This window comes from Mustela nigripes, chromosome 4 (assembly GCF_022355385.1).
Source record: "Mustela nigripes isolate SB6536 chromosome 4, MUSNIG.SB6536, whole genome shotgun sequence".
NCBI classification, from domain to species: Eukaryota; Metazoa; Chordata; class Mammalia; order Carnivora; family Mustelidae; genus Mustela; species Mustela nigripes.
Genome location: NC_081560.1, coordinates 144,295,764 through 144,311,454, shown reverse-complemented (window position 1 = coordinate 144,311,454; position 15,691 = coordinate 144,295,764). Strand labels below are relative to the sequence as shown.

General features: G+C 55.3%; 1 protein-coding gene across 1 annotated transcript in view; it reads right to left on the bottom strand.

The window, feature by feature from the left end:
- Positions 1–15,691, bottom strand: part of ZMIZ1 (zinc finger MIZ-type containing 1) — a 233,620-nt gene that overhangs the window by 216,596 nt on the left and 1,333 nt on the right.

The following is a 15,691-nucleotide window of genomic DNA, read 5'->3' as shown; positions in this document are numbered from 1 at the left end:
CAATGGGCATTACCACACGTGGTAGACCCAGCAGATGCCACCAAGCAAGGCCTGGGAAGATGGGGTGTCAGAGGCCCAGGGACCAGGCAGGAAAAGCAGATATAATCCAATACACAAAGGAAAAAACACAGCAAAGCAAAGAACCACCCCAACTGAGTGCTTACTAACCCTCCCGGCCTTTTTGGCATGAGAAATCTCAATAAAATGAGAGGTAGAATTATTTACTATCTACAGTCCCAAAAAGAAAAAGAAGCTGTTCAAACGAGGCAGATAAAGGAAATGCAAAAACATGAGACAGACAGTCCCAGTTTATGAAAGATGGAGATTGGCCAAAAAGTATAGAAAACCAGTTCTGGCCTTAGAGCTTACTAAAAAATTAATTGGAAAAAAAAAAAAAAAAAAGAAAAGAAAAAAGATCCTTTACACTGAGCAAAATTCCAGCAAGTGGACATAGGAGAGTAAAACCGGCATGCTGAGAAAACTGGAACTATCTGAATGGATCAGGATTTCCATTCCATCATTCACCTAAGCATTACTGAACACCTTCTCTGCTCCAGGCCCTCTGGGGATATAGGAATAAGAACCAGTTGGTACCCTCACAGAGGGGACAGTCCAGTGGGGGAGAATGCAGAGGACTGGGGGAGTACAGAGGGAGACAACCTGAAACCACTCCCCCCACCCAAAGGAGGAAGCAAGGACAAACAGGATTGCTGGCGAGGAGGGGCTAGGTGACTCATTATACCACCATCCACACGGTGAAGTCCAAAGTCATGTGGGCAGACGGCAGTCCCGTTTAAGAAAAGTGAGAACTTTTTGAGTAGAGGTGAGATAAACACTTTGATCTTGGGGGCGGGGGGCTGGTGTAGGGAGCCTTGCTCATCTTGGAGGTAAAAATGCTCAAACAGGTTTTCAAAAGGAATACCAGCTAAAAGGGGCCTCCATGCACAGATGTGGAAACTGAGGGCAAAGAGCCAGGGCCTTGACCAGGTCAGGAAGCTGATCCATGGGTGAGATGGGAAATGGGTCTTCTGACCCTGGTCACGGCCCCTCTCCAGGCCCCAATACTGCCCTGGGGGTGTTATTCAGCCTAACAGCAGACACGCCAGGTAGGCGGATGGCCAGGGAAGCCCACTCTAATGGTTCCTGACAATTGGAAGCAGCTCAGACACAGAGGCAGGGGTACTTCTGCGACACAACTCCAGATTCCCATGCTGAAAAGGCTCCGGCTTTCATTTTCTGAAGAAGTCGTTCGCACGGGCATCCCTCTGGCTGAGGCCTATTCCTGCCTCCAGCTGGCAATCCTAACAAGTGTTTTTATTGGGCACAGACTGTCTTCTTCAGTCTCCCCTTCTGGCAGCCCTGGGAGATGAGGACTCCGCACCCACTTTCCAGATGAGCAAGTAGGCCCAGAGAGCCCAGAGGCCCTCTTACCCCAGATCACTCCCATTTGGAGCCTGATGGGGAAGGCCAAGCCACTCTGAAAAAGCCAGGGGGTGAGGGGGGGTGGGGTGGGAAGGGGTTGCTACCAAGCTGAGCAATGAAGTGGAGGGAAAAGACACCTGGCCAGTAGGGACTGCCCACCCACTCCACCCCACCACTGCTGGTGGCCTCTGGCCCTCCCCTCTCCCCGGGACTGCCGGCCCTAACCCTTTGCTGACACCAGAAGGCTGAGTGCACGGCCTCCAGCAGAGGCAAGGCCCATCTGCCAAACACTGGCTCTGGCCACCTTCAAGGTGAGGGAAGGAGACCAGGGGCCGGTGCAGGTTCAGACCAGAGTGAGCTGGCCTGACTTCTCCCTACAACCCACCTTCCTGCTTCCCATGTTGCTGCTCTGGAAGCCAGACTTCCGTCCTGGCGCCTCTGCAGGTCCTAACAATCCCAGGTTAGTTCTTGATTGCTAAAACTCTGGGCTTCTGGAGGTATCTGACTCAGGCAGGTAACTTCTTAGAGGACAGAGAGGAATGAAATCAGGAAACTGAGGCCTGAACAGAACAAAGGGCCTGCCTGTCATTACATGGCAGGAATGGGGGCACAGAAATAGGGGATGTTTGAAACGGCCTTAGAGAGCCAAGCAACCCCCAGGCTCCCATGCTACTGATGGGTCAACTGAGGCCCAGGGATGGGAAGGGACCTACCTACCTAAGGTGACTCTGAATCCATTAAGAACCCCAGAATGGTCATCCTGGATTGATCCCATGGGGCCAAAACAGAGCTGGCCTCTGTGACCCCAACCTCAAAAGTTAGGGAAGTTGCAACACTTCCTTGTTTCCATAGTAACTAGCTACTGCTCCAGGAATATTCTGAAATGTTTTTGTTCCCTCCTCTGTGCCGGCCCCGGGCCAGGCTGTGAGGACACAAAGCGGAAAGAGGGGGTGTGAAGGAAGGCACAGCCCCAGCCCCAGTGGCGGTTGATCCCAGGCAATGGAGTACAGGAGGGAGGGTTTTCAGTGGAGGAAGAAATCCCCAGAGTCCAAGAGTGTCGAGGAAGGGAATTCAGAGGCAACAGCTTCTGAGCTGGGCTCTTAGGGATACACAGGAGTTCGCCAGATAGAATTATGGGGGTGGAAGAATGGACACAGGCCCAGGCCCCAGGGCTTGAGGATGACAGCATGTCAGAAAGCCAGCAGCGTGCAGAGGAGAGGATGCGGAAGTGGAGGAGAGGGATGGAAAAGGTGGCAGACTCGTGGATGAATGGCAAAATGACAAGTGCCACGAGGGTGCCTGGAATTCCTCATCATGCCCCTATTATTAAACCGATGCCCTAAGGCAGTCGCTTACAGCTCCGCTCACGGCTCTACGAGCAGTGGCAGCATAAAAGACCACCACTCAGACCCACGGGACTTGGAGACTGTGGCCAGCTCTCCAGGTGCAGCCCCTCAGTCTGCTTTGTAGGGGTGGCAGGCATTCCCCACCGGCTTCTGGGCATGACCTTGGTCAACCTTCCAATTACATCCAGGATCTGACCTTGTCTCACTACCTCCACTGAACACTCTGGTCTAAGCCACCGGCATCCTTGCCTGCGTCACTAAAAGCCACTCAGCTGGTCTCATTGCTTCCCTTGTCCCTTATAGTCTATATTCGGCTCACTGGCCAGAAGGACCTGCTGGCACATCGGATAGTCTCAGTCCTTCAATTAAAATCCTCCAGTGGCTCCTGAATTACTGAGCATGAAGTCAGAAGCCTTTCTCCTGCTCCAAAAGGCCATCTGCCACCACTCTCTGACCATCTTGCTAACTTCCTCTCCTCTCTTCCTCCCTCTCCCACTCCATTTAGTTACATTGGCCTCTCTGACTTTCTTAGAGCATGTCAAACACATTCCCGCCACAGGGCCTTTGCACATGCTGTTCCCTCTGTCTGGAATGCCCTTCTCCTATATGCTTACGGGGTTCTCTCCCTTCCCTCCTTGAGGTATCTGCTCAAATGTAACCTCTTCAGAGAACCCTTCCCTGATCACTCCATCTAAAGAAGACTGATCTACATCCATCTCCTCATAACACCTTATCCTAATTTGTTTTTCTTCAAAACACTCATTATAGCTCACAATGACATCATACATGAAGTTGTTGACTTACTGTCTGTCTCGCCTGTTACAATGTAAGCAAGGCCTCCGTCAAGTTCACCACTGTATCCCGAGGGCCTGGAATGGTGCCTGGCATGTAGTAGGTGTTCAACAAACTTGGTGAATGAATAACTAATCTTTCTTGGGGAGCTAGGCAAGGGGAGATACAGAAGAACCCCAGACTCTGCTCAGAACACTGGGGGCTCCAGAAGAGCCAGGAAACCTTGTCCTCAGACTGGCACAAGGACCCACAGGCAGGAAACTTGTGCTGCCCTCCAGTGCACTGGCTCCCCAGATCTGACAGGGAAGCAGGGCCTGGCCTGAGGGTCTGGAAGAGCCCTGCAGAGATGGCCCTGCAGTCGCTATTCATTACCAGTGTCCCTAGTCCATACACTCCGGGCCTAGGCAGCCTCAGGAATCAGGGAGGCAAGAGATAGAAGAGCCCAGGCTGACAGCGGGGAAAGAGCCAGTATCTTGGTGGTTGTGCGGCTAGCTTCCTTCCCTCTCGGAGCTTCAGTTCCCTAAATCTGAGAAATGGGGACGAGAAGAGGATGAACTAAGTTGGTTGCCCAGGTCCCTGCTGTTCCAACAGTCTGATCATTTTTAGGTTTTCAGAGTCATGGGAGGGGTCACACCAGGTTGAAACTAGGGCCACAAATTCAAGCTGTGGTCCCAGATGGGGTCACATCTTGCAGCCAGCTGGGTCAGATACCTAGGTGAGGGGTCTCAGGAGGGCTTCTGGAGACTCTATTTCCACCCAAGGTGACAGCAGGCAGGGTGCAGGCAGCCCTGTCTAGGCCAGGAAGTAAAGGGGAGTGCCCCCTCACAGGGCAGTTGCGCCAGGGATGTGGGGGCAAGCTGGGGGAGCCAGCTGCCTCATGGAGACCCCAGGGAACACTGCCTTCCCCCAGGGCCAGCGGTTCTGGTGGCCACAGCCAGAGGCATAAGGTCCAGGAGCTTTTGTGAGATAAAGATGGTAAGTCCCAGACAAGCGAGATGCCACTGTCACAGCCACAAAGGGACCTCCACCCCGTGTCTCCCTAGCAAAAAGTTTCTGTCAAGTGACAAGGGTGGAGGGAGACCAGACACTAGCGGATGGGCAGGACGCTTGGGTTTTTGCTTCAGCTCTGCCACGAACTTGCCCTGTGACCTTGGGGAGCCCTCTGTCCCCTCTGGGGTCAGACTCGGTGGCTAAATGAGAGGGTTGGCCTGGATGATGTCCAAGGCCTTTCTGGGCTGACATTATCACCACCACACGTGGTACTAAAACATCACGCTCCCTGACGCGGTGACACAGTACAGCACGCAGAGTGCTGGCCCTCCCCTTGGACTCTTGCGACAGCCCTTGGGGGAGATCGACAGCCCCCCACACCCCCGAGAGACTGTTGGAAGGAGGCAGTGCCAGACATTGTGAGTCCAAATCCAACGCCCTCCACAGACACCCCAGGTCTCTGGGGCCAGAGGACATGTAAGCAGAATGTTCCCTGTAAGAAGCAGAAGCAGAGCTGGGCAGACAGGGGCTCAGTTAGGAGAAGGGAGAAGCTGAAAGGGGAGGGGGCACTACTCATAGCCGACCCCCACCCTCCAACCCCTGGCTACCCTCCCAGTCCCCATCTGCTGGGAGAGGCTAGGCAGACAGACACCTTTCTCAAACCATGTGGCATGTCTGACCCTGCTTGAAGAGCTGACACCAGGCCACCTTCTTTCCCTCAGACCCCACGGAGCCGTGGTTGGGACCTCCCCAGCCTACTTCCGTGTCTCATGACCTGGGTTAGACCATTTCCAGGTCAAGCTGTGAGATCTCAAAGCAGCCCAGGCTCTTGAACAGACCCAGAAATAAGGAGGAGGCCCAGGGAATAGAAGGCTACCTCTTCCAGGAAGCCCACTTTGCCCACTCTAGCCTTGCACTCAGCCTGGAGAGGAGAAATCTCTGATGCAGGGTATGGAAGGGGGCTCACAAGAACCATATTCACCACATGCTGCATCGTCCCGAGAGGAGCGCTAGGTCCTGGGAGGAAGCAGCCTAGGTGAGCTCCCTACATGGAGCTTTCTAGGTGAAGGGAGCTGCTGGGAGGGGAGAAGCAGCCTGTCCCCAGAGGCATGCAAGTCGACACCAGAAGGTACTCTGTGGGGATGTCGTGAAGGGGGCACAAGTCATCTGGGTAACAGGCATCAGAGGAGGTGGCTGCCGAGCTCCCTGCAGTCTTGAGAATTAAAGGTCCCCGAGTACCAGGAACGTTGGCATCAGGAGCCCTGTCGGGACAGGCGGAGGAGGTGATCACACGACCCGGCTGCCTCCAGGGAGCTGGCTGGAAGGGGAGCCAGCCATCAGGTAGGATGCTCGGAGAACTCTGGGACCCTCAAAGATTCCACACCCCAAAGCGGCTCCACTGCCCCTGGAGGGATCAGCCCTGAAGCTGAAGCTCGAGTTAAACTGCCGGCCTCAACCCAAGCTACGTTGGCAGGATCAGAACGCCGTCCTTCTGCAGAAAATCAACCCATACTGAACTCACAGCTTCGGGGAAGTTCCCTTTGCAGCCATGGCCCCATGGCCAGACACCAGGCAAAATATCACACCTGGGGTGTCCTTTTTTCTTTCGGGATCAGAAGCACTCAGGGGTCCTGGAGCTCAGGGGGCACTGAGCAAACCGGGTACAGAGGTGGAAGGCCGAGGAGGCCTCCCCTCACTCTGGCCCCCGACCTGCTCACGGCAGTTACAGAGCCCACTCCTGAGGACCCCAGAAAGTCAAGAATATGAGGGCTATGAGCCAGGGAGGCAGTCATCCATGGTGGGCTTGCCAGCATGGGAGCTCCCCCAGCTCAGATCCCTCCCCAGGGCCTCAGGCTGCCTCTTGCCGCTAACAGCAGAAGGGTTCACGAAGAATTCATACCAGCCAGGCATCCTGAGTGTAGACAGTGCTCCTCTGTATGTAAATACCAGTGAGCCCCACAGCCCTAGAAGAGGAAATATGAACCCAAGAGAGCAGGATAAACAGGCAGTGCAGACAGCAGTGTGGGGGACTGCTCTCCCAAGCCAGAGGACATAAGCCCTAAACCAGACCTGCCCAGCCTTCCTAGAAGATGTAGCAGGTGGGGACTTCCTCCCTTCACTTAGTCCCTAGCTCGCTGGGGACCATGACTGTGGAAGCTCTGGTACACATCTCTGGGGCACCTGCAGAGGACAAGACCAGACGGTTCCAGCAGTGCACTCAGCCAGCACAGGAGGCCATCCCTTGGGCCCCCTCCTCACCCCCCAGCCCCCGTACCAGGTCCTGTGTCCTAGGGGACTGCCACTGATAGTGACCTTAGTCAGGTCCCTTGTCCTCCCTTGGCCTTGATGCCCTCCCCAGGACGATGTCAGGCTGGATCAGAAGCAGGAGTTGTGAACACAGATGCCTCCATGGCGAGCGTGGTGACTCCAGTGAGTCGCAACAGAAGAGTCTGCGGGCAGGAGGTGGGGCAAGACGGCACAGCAGTCCTGTTCCACTCAGGGGCTAGGGCAATTTTAGACCCCTGGATGAAGGTCATGGTTCTTACACTGCTCTCGGGTGTCCAAACTGATTAAAGAATAGGAATAAAGCTGTGGATCATCTCTCTGGACAAACTTGGACTTGCAAAAGTATGCATGTGGGGGCAGGGGTGTGTGGCCCTGGCAGGGTGAGCACGAGGCTCTTCCTGCTCTGATAGCTGCTCTGTCTTCGAGGCTCATCTCTAGGGACATGGCAGAGGTCCCACCCCTCTGCCAAGCTGGCCTGGCTTTTGGGACTGCCCAGCCACAGACAGATTTGTGGTCTCGTAACAATAAAAGAAGAGGAGGCCAGAGAGTGAGACAGAAGACTGTGGGTTTAAGGGGTAGAAGTCAGAGGGCACTGCCAAGAAAGCTGGCGGGAGGGGCGGGCGGCGCTCAGCAGAGGCAGCAGGGGCAGGGGCAGGGGACAGGGGACTCTGTCCATGTGAAAGCTGCCCTCGACTTCCCCACTGTGCACAGCCCCTCTGGGAAGGTGGTTCTTGGACAGGGAAACCAACCAGGGGACCAAGTCATCAATGCCAGAGCAGGAAGGGACCACAGGGGGTATCTTCAACAGCTATTTGCATAAAAAAGGAAGGTGGGAGGAGGGTCTCCTCTTTTGGGCACCACTGAGTGAGGCAAAGGGCTGGCAGGGTCCCTGGGGGGAAGGAGGCTGTGCTCTGCTGTCCTTCCTCTGGCGGACTGTGGTTCCTGACAACCCACTCTGGGAAACCCTGATGTGGTCTCAACTCTCGATTTTCAGGTGAGGAAACTAAGGCCCAGAAGGGTCGGTCATTGGCCTGAGGTCCCACAACCCATTACGTGGTTGACAAGGCCCAGTCTTTCATGCTCTCCTTTTCTCCATGTGGGAAGAGCCCAGGAAGGAAGTGGTATCCTCCATTTGGCTTCGCCTTACAGGGGAAGAAAGAGAGGTTTGCAGGGAGGAACCCAGATGTAAATCTCCACCTTGGAACATGCTGGCAAGGGGAACAGACCTCCCTGGTAGGGTGAATTGAAAGGAACTTGATTAAATGTTACGGAGGGCCTCCTAGAGATCACCTGCTGGCCCTTGCTGCTACAGAGGGGAGACTGTAGAGAATGGCAGAAGGAGGCTGAGGGTCAGGAAGTCTGGATGCCAGGTCCAGCCATGCTTGGCCCTGAGGTACCAGGGGACCTTGAGCAACCCACCTGACCTGAGTCTCCTGTGTAAGTTTGAGGACCTGTTTCTTGAGCATTTACTATGTGTCAGGTGCTGTAGGAGCTCCATTTTCACAGCCTGGGGGATGGTGAAATGAAACTTTTTAAACCATGAAGAAGTGTGTGTTGCAGACATGGAGACGGGAGTTGGAGAAGTTTAACAGAACCTGCCCCAAGTCACAGGACCAGGAAGAGTGGAGCTGAGAAATGAACGCCAGGCAGTCTAAGCAGAGCCTCAAACAAAGTAGTAGCCTGAGAAGTACTGGCTGTTGGATGTTTCTGGTAGACGCTGGGAAGTTGTTTTAAAGCTGTAAACAACAGCAGGAGCACCAAAACATGATAGCAATAGAAAATTCCACCTCTGTCCACCCGCAGACAACTCAGCCTCCCTGGTGCAGGGGAGCCAAGTTGCTGTGGGACCTGTAGCCGGTCCCTCTACCTCTCTGGGCTTTGGGTCTCTTCAACTGCCAGATGAGAAGGCTGGAAAGTCCTCCCCACTTGCAAATGCCAAGTGAGGGATTCTGAACCCTTCCCAGAGGACTCCCTGCCCCATCTGTCCCTCAGCCACAGGGCTGGCTGGTCATGGCCAAGGGCCAGGTTTCCCAGCTTTGGTCTATCACGGGGCAGGGTGGGGGTTTAGGTAAGGGCCTGTGGACAGGGTGAGGTCCAGGCCCTCAGCATCTTCTCCCTTGTCCTAAGCCTGCTGGCTCTTCCTCATTTGCTCTCACCTGGGCCTGACGCATGTGATTCCCAGGGCTGGCCAAGGGGGCTCCTTGCCTGCTTCTCCATACGCAGAGGAAATGTTAGCAGGAAAAGGCTGTGGGCCATTAGCCCTTGAAGGACAAAAGTCAGCACTAGGATGTCTGGGTGGAGGTAGGGGACAGGCAAAGGAAGCCACCCATCTTCTCGTACTAAGCAGGCTTTGGGCAGATAAGAAACTTTATATCCTCCAAGAAGGTTTTTATTTTACTTCCCTCCAATCTACAATGCAACTAACCCACAATTACCTTTTAAGAAACACATTGCTAGATGGAGTGCTAATGCCTGTCCCCTCCCAGATGTGTAGGATCAGGGAGTACTTCTGAAAAGCCCCATGCTTATTCCTCACCCCGAGAGCTCAGAAATGTACCCCATCCTCCCCAGGCTCGTCTGGTCCTTCCCAGTGAAAGATGGAAGCGCATTTACCCATGAGCTCCAAAGCGTAGCTAACGGGGCTGTGCCCGGCCAACAGTAGATGCTCAATAAATGTTTAATGAGCTAATGGGCTGGACATACAGGGTTCCAGGCCTGGCTGTGTCACTAATTCACTGCTGCCCTTAGATACGGCTGATTCTTTCTTTCCAGACCTGGGTTTCCTGGGTTAGGAAAGGAAGGGTCAGACCAGGTGAGCCCTACCGCCCCTCAGCTCTGTACTATGTGCTCGGAGTCAGGGAGCGTCCAGAGTGGAAGGAAGTTTTGAACCTCTCTCCCTGCTGCTCTAGGGCCACGTGGAGGACAGGATGGGACTGCTTGGTGGGAACTTCCCCAACAGGGGTTTTGAAGGTATCACAGCCACCCCACCCCTTCTCCCATAAGCACCAACCTCTGAGTGGATGACTGAAGTTTTGGGAAATGCGGATGGGAGTAGGGCAGGAGAGAGCATAGGGACAGGGTGCAAGTTTCATTTAAACCAGACACCAAAAGAATAATTTTGGGAGAGCCTTTGAAAGTACAAAGAAACTGTCTTCTAATACACACACACACCCCATCAGAATAGCTGTGCCATTTTCTGGCAAAGCACTCATCCGCATTGACTTGGACCCTCTAGGAGATCAAGAATCTGGGACAGGGGAGGAAGAGAAAAAGCCCCCCATGTCTGAGAGCCCTAGGAGAGATGGGCCTGAGTCCTCAGCAGCAACCTGGGCCAGCACAGGTGACATCGTGTGTGTGAGGGCGTATAGATCCATACATATGTATGTATGGGGGGGGTGGTAATGCCAACTAGGGAGCAGGCTTTGGGACAAATGAAGCACCCCTAGCCCCAATCTTTGGGGTAGACTTCTCTGTAGGGTTCACAAGTCCTATACAATTCTAGACCTGCCCTGAAGTCTCCAGGGACAAAGATCTGGGTCTGCAAGACCCAGACACCCTGCCCCTACCAGCCACTGAGGGCCGGGGCCACTCCTTGCCCCCTGCAGAATACTGTGACCCCCTCTATACAGTGAAGGGTTGAAGTCGGATGATCCTAAGGGCCATGCCTGCTCCCACAGTTCGCGGTACCAAGGCTCTAAAGAAAAGTGCAACACCTACCACCACTCAGGCCCCCACCCTAGAGAACTGGAAAAGGAGTCCCATGTCCCCAGATGGCTGTCTAAGGCTGGGGCTGGGGCAGAGCGGAGTCCCCACACCGTCTGTCTTCAACAGCCTGCCACGGCTGAAACCTTCAAGTGGTTACAATTACAGCCGGGCTAACAGGATTAGGGGAGCATTGAAATCTAAGAAATCTAATTAGCTCAGACACCCCGGCCTCCCCCAGCATGATCCTGCAGTAACCCCGGCAGCTGGGCCTGACAGGCGGGCCCCAGGGCCCTCCTGGGCTGCAGTCATTACCTGTGCAGGTGTGCCAGGCTGGGCCAGGCTTCCTGGGGAGGTACAAGCTCAGCCTGCGAGGCTGCATCCTGCTTTGTACCCCTCCAGCGACGGCCTTGTCCTGTTGTGGTCCTCAGCTGAGCTCCAAGCACCAGGGACATGGGCAGCAGGAGGGCTGCATCTGGGGATAGGAGGGACCCAAGAGCGCCCACAGGGCGGCCACCCCACTAGCCCGAGGACTGACTCAGCCAGAGGAGGGGCAGGCTGAGTCAATGCCTGTATCTATAGAAACCATCACAGTCCAAGGAAGAGCCTTGGGCCGCACAAAGACCTGGGGCCTGGAAACATCTCCTCTTCCTGCTCTAGGGTCAGGGAGGGGGTTGGAGACCCACGCACAGACACATGTGCCCTAGCAGTCACAGCAGCATCTGGGGCTCAGAGCAAGCTCGACTTTAAGACACTTTGCCAAAAGAAAGGGGCATGGCTGCAAGGGGCGGGGGGCAGGTACAGGTAAGCCCATGTGGGACCCTTCCTGTTTCTGGCTCTTCCCCCCTTAACCTCAGTTCCCAGGTCTCCATCCCGCGGGGTCCACACCGACTTCTGCACCCGTGCTTGGTGGACTGGGAGGGTGGCTGCAGTGTCCTATCTCTGGGGCCTGGGGCTGAGTCCTGGCTGAGCTCCAGGTCATCTTACCTCTCTGAAACTTGATTTTCTTGTCTGTTAAGTGGGGGTAATTCCAAATCGCAGCTAGCTTCCACTGTTGTTGCTGGAGTGCTGTAAATTTGGAGAGTGCTTCTAAATCCTCCAAGTGCCATACACAAAGGCAAGGGCCCGTGGTTATTCCTGTCATGCGCCCCATGGCAGGGAGCCAGCTCATAGTGGTTAATTATTTATTTGGACTGATCTTCCTGCCCTTACTGGCTGCAAGCTCCTAAGGAACAGGAACTGTCTTACACATTCTGGGTGTCTCACAGGCCATGATCCTCACAACAGTGGACTCTTAGGAATTATCTGTGGCACCAACGCTGGGCCCCTGACCCGACCCCACTCCCATCACTTAGCTCCTTCCTTCTCCTCATACGCAATCCAAGGAGAGAAAAGTATCAAGAGGCAGACCAGGCCTATACACTGACAGATCAAACTGAGTCCCTCAGTCGGACCCTTTCTCACTCCCGGCAGCTCCTTTCCAATAACAGTTGAAAGTAGCCGTTAGTAGGATCTGCTTGAGCACTAGTCTTCAATCTGTGATCGTTCAAGAAAGGATGAGTCTGTGATCTGGTGGACCCGCCAACACCTCAAGCCCAGAGTGAGGGTCAGGAAGAGATGATTTCCAGAAAGCATGCCATGCAATAGAGCACACTGACAGAGCTGTCCACTGAAGGCAGAAGCTGCTTGGAGTGGTGAGCACCCTGTGACAGGGGGCATGCAAGCCAAAACTGGATATAAGCTGCCAAGGAAGTAGGCTTGGGGAAGCAGCTTCTTGGAAAATGCTACTAACTCCCCTAAGGAAACACCTTTGTGCTCCATTCTGCACCTAGAGCCCACCAGGCCTTCAGAGGACACGGGCCAAGGGCTCCACTACTCACATCTGCCTCATCCCCACAGCCGAGTGGGATCAGGGTTGTTCTGCCTTTGGACCCATTTTAAAGATTAGGAGGCTGAGTCCCAGGGTGAATCCACTGGCCTAAGGGAGCCAGCCTCTTGACACTCCTCCACCATCTCCTCAAGCACTGGGAAAACCCCAAAATCAACGAAGGGTTTCCTGGAGTCTTACCAGAGCCTGCGCGTGGGACTGATTTACTCAGCCTCTCTTGATCCTCCCTGAGGACAAGGCCCAACCTCAAAATCACCCCTAGAGTTTACAGCCTAGGCAAGCCCTGCCTCCCTCCCCTCACTTTGTCAGAGGCCCTAGGGACAAAGAGCTTCCCCTCAGAGGGCGTGGACAGAGGCCACTGTGTCCTGCTGAGAGGTCAGAGCAGTCACCAGGCAAGGCTGCAGCGGGGTCCGGAGTAATTACTGCAGCCTGGCCTTTGTTGTCCACACAAAACCCGAGGAACCTCATAAAGATGAGGCTGTGATAGGAGCCCGGCAGAAGCCCTCGGGAGCAAAGTTATGAATGAAAACGTATGGGACCCAGTCACAACCTGGCAGGCCTCGCTTCCTGGTTCCATGACAGAGTGCCCAGAGAAGCTTCCGGAAATTAACTTGTTGGTGCCCAAATTTCTTACTGCGATGCTTCACCCTGAGGTGAGGGTCATGGCTGCTTGTTTGGACACTAGCCAGGGCCTGAGAACTCCGTATCCGTGGCGTCACACATGGGTACTCTTGAGACAGGATTCTCAGGACACGGTAGGCCTCAGAGTGCCTTCCTTCCTTATCTACCCCCCATCTCTGTCAATCAGGGGAAAAAGTGAAGAGTGCAGCTCTTCTCAGAGGGAGCCTTCCCTAGGCGATTTTCCAGGATGAGTCGCCAGCGGGCACCTGTCCTATATGGGGGCACACCTCTGGGGGCCAAGTACGAAAAGAGTGTTGTGTTACTGTTGTGAGGGGAGTGTGTGTGTGTGTGTGTGTGTGTGTGTGAGAGAGAGAGAGAACCTGTGGTTCTGTGGTTAAACCCCTCAGTCTCTGGCCGTGAAAGGAACGAGGATCCTCCTCTCTTCTTTCCTTAGGAGGAAAAAGGGACATACTGTCCCCAACCAAGAAGCCAGACATCCCTTCTTTGCAAAGACAGGGTTAGTTATCAAAGCTTCCCAGAAGTCAGGCAATTTCTCGTTCCCAACTCTTCTCTGTGAGCCATATCCCAAATGCCTCAAAACCCCAATCCAAAAACGATTTAAAACTCTTGAAAACTCCCTACTTCTGAGCGCCCCCCCAGCCCCCACCCCCTCAGCTCCAGTCCCTGCCACCAACTCTCCAAAGTCTAAGGTTTTTAGATTTACATGTGAAAACAGCGTTTCATAACCTCGTGACTTGGGACAAGGAGATGCTTCTGTCCTTTTGGGAAAAACAAAACCCAACCGAAATCATAAAACTTAGAAGAAAACACCATCTCCCTCCAGATGCATTCCCTTGGCCCCAAAGTCACACGTGCTCTGTGGCAGATAGGGCTTTCAATGTGTCTTTTGTCTGATGCTGGTGTTTCAACATCCTCAACTTGATGAGAAAAAGGTCAGCACAAGGCTTGGGGCATTCACAAACCACACCACCGGGGCCAGGCAGTGGGGAAGCAAGGGGCCAGGAATTCCCCCCAACCACCACCCCACCCCAACTTCTGCTCTGGATCTCCTCAAAAAGCAGCCAGGACAGAAAAAGCTAGGTGCTCGCCCCCTGGTCTAAACTTCCCTGATATCTTGCAAACAACTTTTAAACTCCCGGGACCATACCAACACTAGCGAAGTCAAGTCCGAATTCAACGCCAGCCAAGCTGCCCATTGTCCAACCACAGCGCCTGCCTCTTTACCTCTACCTTCAGAAAAACAATAATAAGCAAACGCAGGCACCTCTGGGAACAGCCTCTGGCCTCCTGCCCTGCCCTGTGTAACCAGCCTGTCCTCACACCCATAGGAGAGGAGGAGACAGCGCCGGTTAACCCTCTGGTCTACCAGGCTCTGTTCCCGGGTTGCAGCAGGGAGACAAACTGTTGCTCAAGAAAATCCTCCAGAAAACCCTTGGAACCAGGAGGCAGCTCCCTGCGGCTTCTGCCCAGCTCCGAGCCCAGGGCTTCCACAGTCAGCTTCTCACTGCCCTTTTAAATCTGCAGGGTTGGGCTCTACTCTTCCCATGCCCGGGGCTGTCCACCCAGGGGGCTCCAAACGGCCACGGCAGAGCCGGGAGGAGGAAAAGACTGGCCGAGCAGTGCCCTCACCCTGCCAGCCCGGCCGCCAGCTTCTTGGGGGACCTCTGAGAGAACATTTGTTTGGGCTGCCAAGTTAAATCTTCCTCCCTCATGTCAAGGCATTGGAAAAGCAGTCAGGGGAGAGGAGAAGGGGGAGAGTGGGGAAGGAGCAGCGGGAGGGAGGAAGGGAGGGAGAGAGAGGCAGGCAGGCAGGCAGGCAGCTCTCAGAGCCCCAGTTACTCTGGCACTATCCAAGGAAGCAGCCCGCGGCTCCGGAGCAGGAGCAGCCTGAACTCGGGACACCCAAGGAGGGGCCGAGCCTCCAGGCCTCCAGGGTCAGGCGCAGGGTGTCAGTCGCTCAGTGCCCCAGCCTCAGGAGAGGCCCTCGCTCTGTGCCCAGCTAGAGGGGCCAGGTGGGAAGGGAAAGCAGAGGAAGAAAAAGTTTGCGGCAGGTAGAGGGGTAAGGGCTGGGCGGCCCCGCTGTCGGGCTGTCCCCCAGGGAGGGGTGGGGGGCCCGGGCCAGCTGCCCTGGCCCGCTCCCGCCAGCCCGCCCTCCTGCCCGGGTTGTTTACATTCCTGGAGTGTCTTTTAAACCCAGGGCTGAGGCTGACTCTCGGCCTTCTCCGGCGGCTCCGGGGCAGTCTCCCGTGAAAATCTGCTGGCGCACAATGGCCGGGAAGGCGGCCGCCCCTCGCCCGCGCCCCCGCTGCTCCGGGGCGGGGAGCCTGCCCTCCGCACCGCGCCCTCTCCCCGCCCGCCTGGCTTCCTGGACAGATGTCCCCGGCGAGGGGGCGACGCGCGCCCGCTGCCCGCGCCCCAGACGCCGAGGCCGCGCTCCCCACTGTTCTCTCCCCAGCCCAGACGCCAGGAATGTGAAACAAGCTTCCAGAGCCCGCCCCCCCACCCCAGCTCCGGCCCCGGCCCGGCCCCCCAACCTCCGCCCCGGCCGGCCTCCCACTCCCCCGGGGCAGCCGCCGCCGCCGCCGGAGACTGAGAGGAAGAAAGAACACGGAGAAATTACTTT